Source organism: Blennius ocellaris (assembly GCF_963422515.1).
Source record: "Blennius ocellaris genome assembly, chromosome: 3".
NCBI lineage: Eukaryota > Metazoa > Chordata > Actinopteri > Blenniiformes > Blenniidae > Blennius > Blennius ocellaris.
Window position 1 is genome coordinate 27,030,565 of NC_137652.1, and position 6,157 is coordinate 27,036,721.

The 6,157-nt window shown below is 46.1% G+C and overlaps 1 protein-coding gene across 1 annotated transcript in view; it reads left to right on the forward strand.

Annotated features, from left to right (window-relative positions):
* Positions 1 to 3,534: 3,534 nt before the first annotated feature.
* mafgb (v-maf avian musculoaponeurotic fibrosarcoma oncogene homolog Gb) overlaps positions 3,535 to 6,157 on the forward strand; it is a gene marked incomplete at its 3' end in the record, with an annotated part of 17,490 nt that continues 14,867 nt past the window's right edge. The window contains 1 exon segment of the mRNA XM_080520955.1: positions 3,535 to 3,668.

Sequence of the window (6,157 nt, forward strand, 5' to 3'; positions counted from 1 at the left end):
GGGAGAAGATGCAAACTACACATAAAGGCACATTCATGGGTCGTTGACAGAAACATAAATTCTGTCCCTGGTGAGAAAACAAAACCAGGAAAAGACCCTCACTTAAAGGTTTTAGTCTTTTGGATTTGCAGCGGTTCGGTTGAACACATAAGAGAGAAAAGGAAAGCCGCTTAAACCTGCAGCAGCTGAAATAGAAATCAACACGATCCAGCCTGAACATAATGGTTGGTTTTTTTCCCGCATAAATAAGATGCTGTCAGAAACGGGATGGATAACATATCACAGATTATATATTTAATACCTCGTTACTTTATTATTTTAACCATTTCTTTATCTTTGCAGTAAAATGCACTTCCAGAGATGAAAGCTTTCCACTCTGCCTTTGTCACAAAGCAGAAATGAAAAGCGGGAGAAACTTCAGTGTTTGGGTAAACGTCACCTCCCACCACCCGCCGTCCTGAACTTCCAGACTAAATATCACCGAGTTTTGAATCCGGCTGATCGCTGCAAACACAAGTGCAGTTACATTTCTGCAAATTAGTAGACAGTAGCTCACTTCAAGTCTGTAAAATACTTTTTTTATTTATTTTTTTAAATCTGGGTCTTTTTTTTTTCTTCTTCTTCTTTTTTGCTCCTCAAGCTGCAACCGTTTCGGATTAACAAACGCCACTTTGTGCTGGAATGAGATAGGCCTGCGGGGGAATTCAGGCAATACACAGGTGCATAATGGCGGAGTGGAGATGATGGGAAAAGAGTGATGGCTCGTGAAGAGCCATGTCCTCATTATAATTGAACAATTTATTGCTGTTGTAGGATTAGTTTATTTTCCTTAAACTAATACACACCCCAGTGTCTCTTGATGAAATTGCGTCCCGCACGCTCTCGGCGCACGCCGCCTGTTTATTTGTGCGTGCAATGGTTTTTTTTTTTCTTTCCCTCCGCCGCTGAAGTGTCTTGGTAATCCCTCTTTTATTCCAAAAGGTTATTCTCCGCTCGCTCTTACCGCTGTCCGTTAAGATTAGCCATTCCTGAAGAGACTTCCATTTGCCTCTCATTATTAAACTTCTGCCACCTCTCATTGGCTGGACGGCGTCTCGAGCCGCTCTCCCGCCCCGAGGTGAGGACGACGCGCTCCGTGTCAATCATCCCGACACCCGCAGACGGTCTGAGACGGCAGTTCACTGGGAGATAATCCTGAGTGGAAACTTTTTACATTGTGAGGCGTGTATATATTTGTGTGTGGAAACGAGGAGACTGTGTGTGCGTGCGTGTGTGTGTGTGTGCGCGCGCGCCCCTACACAGCATGTGGGATTTCTATCCACAGGTAGGCCAGATGCTTCCTGTCATCTCCATTCAATCAATGTAATCACTGACCTTTGCAGTAACGTGGTTGTTTGCATATTGTATCAACGCCCAGAGGAGCGCCAGAAACCAGGAGGAGTCAATGGAAGGAAGAGCGACTTCCACTAGACACAGGGACGCTCTGCAGTCGCACGCACACACACACTCACACACACACAGAACAGCAGGGAAGGAGGTGTGTGTGTGTGTGTGTGTGTGTGAAGGACCGGTGTGTGTGTTGTGATCTCCTGCCTGATACAGTATCATCGCAGTGCAGCTGTCTGGTGAAACGGTTGCAGAAAGAGGAAACTGGCGCAGTTAGCACACAGGCGGTGAATCTGCAGTCTGGCTTCCCTCTTGGGCCGCAATGGTAACGTCCAAGAGAATCGCCAGTGGTCATCAACATCATGCGAGTTGCTTTGTACTGCAGCTGCCATGCATATGGTGCAAATGTTTTAATATGGAGGAATGTGTGTTGTTGTTGTTTTTTTTTTTTAAATAAATCAGATTATTGTAATTTTTCACACTTTCTGTCTGGAGTTTGCATGACGTTTCTTCTAAATTCCTAAAATGTGCCTTATTTAGTGAGTTAATGTGTGTAAATTGACCGTCGGTGTGAAAGTATTTTGGCTTTTCGATTCGGGCTTTCTCTGATATTCCCGTGCCTGTGTTGGGGTTTTTCTTCGGTCATAACTGTTTCCTCCTGCGGTCCGAAACATGCCTGGGAGGTTGGTGACTCCAGATTGCTGCTGGTGTGAGTGCACTGGCACCCTGAACTCCGCTTTCTGCCCAATGTCACATGGGATCGGTTGGAGCTACATGAAACTGGAAGTGCCCCAAGGTGAGTGAGTAAGATGAGTGCGTGCGGCTGTCAGACTAAATACGTCAAAAAGAAAATGAATTCCTGTGCAGAAGTGTGTTAGCAACCAACGTCTACCTCAAAAAAAAATTTTTTTGGTACTTTTCCCAACAAAGTTGCAGTTTGCTTGGAAAAGAAGGAAAAACTAAATTGACACCTTTACATTTTTGAAGCATCAGCAGTCTGGTAGTTTGAAACTCTGGCTGACCTCTGACCTCTGGTGTCGCGCCAAAGCCGCAGCTTTTATCAGAAACTATTCTTAGCATGCGAGTTATTTGGACCAAGATAGACGCTGCACTAAAATCGACGCCTGTATCATTACAGAAGTACCATATTAACCTGCATCCTTTAGTGATTTATAGCTTCTGAATCTCATCCTGCTGTATTTTAGTTCTTAAAAACCGCCTGTTGAAACCAAGCCATAATTCCAAATATAACTCCACTTTCAGCTGCCTGAGATTTATGCCTTAAAGGCCTTTGGACGCCCACATAACCACATCAGTCAGTCAGTATGTATTGCCGGTTTATTTCACATGCACCCAAAAGGGAAAGAGGAAAGAGGAAGAGAACCGTTGGATGTGTTCTCTCTTGTTTTGTATGCAAACTCCTTCATTCCAACCGAAATCGATATTGGAGTACAAACATGCATTGATCCAAACGGTTGCCCTCTGTTAGTAAACTGATTTTTAGTGAATTGTCATATGTTTGATACAGTTGGGAGTCAAATTACTGTGCTACCTCTGCTGAATTTCCAAAGTGTGTGAAATTCTTGCAATACAGCGTTGGTAAATATCAAAGGTGACTATCTATTTCCTGCCATGTCATTCTTTTAATATTGATATGAATCTTCTGAATATTTGACTGGGAGTAAATTAGATAGCCCACTTGTGAAACGCACGTTTTCTGTCATTTACACATACTCAGAACGTTGGTATGATGATGTGGAAGGTGTGCAGGAGCAGAACCCAGCGGGCAATATTGCGTGAAGGTAACATACTGGACAAGTCGCCAGTTCATCACAGGAGAGACACAGCGAGAGACACACCACCGCACACACACTCAGGGAGAACATGCATCCTCTACAATAATAATAACAATAATAATAATATTATAGTAAAGGTGTTGAGAGAACGTGCACAGCCGTCCTGCCAGCGCGCGCACGCCGCTGTAGTAACGTCTCGTCGCTCCGTGTCTCTTTAAAAGTGGGCTGCGTAGATCCTTCATGAATGAAACCATGTGACCCAAACATCATTTGACGTCTGGCGCCTCCGACCACAGACTGAAACAAGCGAGGAAGGAGTGGATATATCTCGAGACCCGCGAGAAGGCGTGAGCGGAAAAAAAAAAAGAAAAGAAAAGAAAAAACAACATTTCTCCAACTGTCTCCTCTCCTCGCCGGCTCGGCCAGCCGTCGGCGGACGACAGACCCGGTGTGCGCGGTGGGCGACAGGCGCCGGTTCGACTTCTGGTGAGTCAGCTTTGTGGACGTCCAAACTACAAATTTGTTTTTCTTTCTTTCTTTTTATCATTATTATTATTATTTATTATTATTATTTGAAGAAGAAGAAGAAAAAGTGCTGAATGTGGAGGGGTTGTTTTGCTGAGTGTGCACAGTCGCGGTGGCTGCGCGAGCGCTGCCGCTTCTCCCGGTGAGCGCTGCCGCGTCTCCGCCGCTGCCGCCGCTACTGCGTCGCTCTTCCGCCGCCGCCGCCGCTGCCGCCGCCGCCGTTTAAAGGGCAGTAATCGGTTAATGCTGAATCATCATCATCATCCAGGTGTCAATGCGTGCTCTTCCCCCGACTCCGGTGCCGGTGGCTCGCAGCGCCACGCACCGCCGACCGAGCGTAGATTTCATAATAAGAGAGACAAAGGGGGGCAGCGGCTGTCAGGCGGCGAGGAGCCATGTGTCGGAATTACAGCGGACCGGGCTCCGGCCGGGGATTCCCTCCGGTTCCTCTCCGCCACACTACCGGGGGAGGAGGAGGAGGAGGAGGAGGAGGGAAGGGGGGGGGGGGGGGGGGGATGTTAAAACAGCGGAGAGTAACGGAGAGCCGAGAGACAACTTAAAGCGGCTCCGGTGACAAAACAACACGCAGCCTCCACGTTCAGCCGCGCTGGAGATCCGGTGGAGCGGCGGACACACCGGACCGCCGCACGCGCAGGTAACAGACGGACAGTCAGCTGATCGTCCGCCGGCGGCGACGGTTTATTTTGTTTAAGTCACTCTAAAAACAGCTTCGCCGCGCACGCACACGCACACACACACACACACACACACACACACACACACACACACACACACACACACACACACACACACACACACACACACACACACACACACACACACACTGTTTTGACATTTGCTTTGTGTCAGCCGCTTCCACCGGGCCCTCGCCCTCACGTGCGGCTTCTTATTTTATTGATAACGTCTGTGTGTTTATATGTTTGAACACACACACACACACACACACACACACACACACACACACACACACACACACACACACACACACACACACACACACACACACACACACACACACACACACACACACACACACAAAGACGGTATGCACTTGCGTGCGTGCGCGCGCGCGGTTTTATTCCTGGCGTGCCCGGTCGTTACACCGGCGGCTCGCGGCAGAGATGCTGATTCATCACAACGTCGTTATTTCTCGGCGGTCCGCGCGAGCGCGGCGGGGGCACGAGGGAGCCATGGCAACATGGCAGCGCGAGCGGGCGGCGGACAAAAGGTCTGCAGGAAGGAGGCGCTCCGCCCGCTCCGAGCGTCTTGCCGGAGGAATAACGTGAAGCGCGCGGTACCGGGGGATACTGGGGGGGGGGGGGGGCGCCGTCCCTCACCCCCGACACGTGCGATCGCTTTGAATTCACTTTATTTACTCCGTCGGATTATTCAGCCCATCGTCAGTGAATTCGAGGCACGTGCGCATGAAGCGTAAACGCAACTGCGTTATCCTCTAAATAATTTAGTTGCTCAACTTGACACAACAACTCACCCTTTGGAAGGGAAAAAAAAACAAAAAACAACAACAAATTGAACTCGTTGTTATGAAGTCAGGATAATTAAATGTTCGCCTTAAAGAGGCGTCTTTTAAAGCGCGTTTGGATTGTGCGCGCGAAGCTTTGAATCCAGGAAGATCTAATTCCAGCCAGAGTGGCATCAACAAAGAAAAATCCTCTCGTGACTCTAATACACTAGTTTGGGTTGTTGTTTGTACTTTTGTGAGTATTTTTCAAAGGTGTAATTTAACATACTGCAGCATAATAAACAACTAAGAGAAGGAAACATTTTATCTGCATGTTTGTTTCTTAAATTGAATTTTTTTCCGTAGAGAAAACTCCTGCTTGTATCCATAATGATTCTCCTGTGTCATTTCCATACACTTTAATATCACCATTACTGACGATGTCATCACAAAGTATCTAATCCTTGGGAGTACTTGATCCTGATACTTCAGTGTTTCTAAAGACAGTACTTTTTCCTGTGATGGAGTCAGTTTAGACATTTGAATAGTTGCTCTTTCAGTATCTCCTTACAAAACACAAATAAAGTGTCAATCATTCATATGATTCTTTCATAACGTTAATTCACCGAATAATCATCTATTTTTTTCCTTTTATAAATGTTCTGATTCGATTCAAATGTATTGATATTAATAGTTTAGGTCAATATTGTTTAGTTTTAAATGCAGCATTGAGTTATTACTAGTTTCTTGTTTTGCCTATAAGTCAAAGTATATGCCATATGTCATGTATTTACTTTTTTTTTTAATGATTCTAATTTTGTTTCCAGGTGACGTTTCTTAAGTGAGGAAAAAAAACTGATGAAAACTCATCTATTTTGGGTTTATTCTGACTCGTTTACAACTTTATTTGTTGGTTGTTGGTATTTGTGAATGAATGAAAGATGGAAAACGCGTGCAGGTCAAGAGA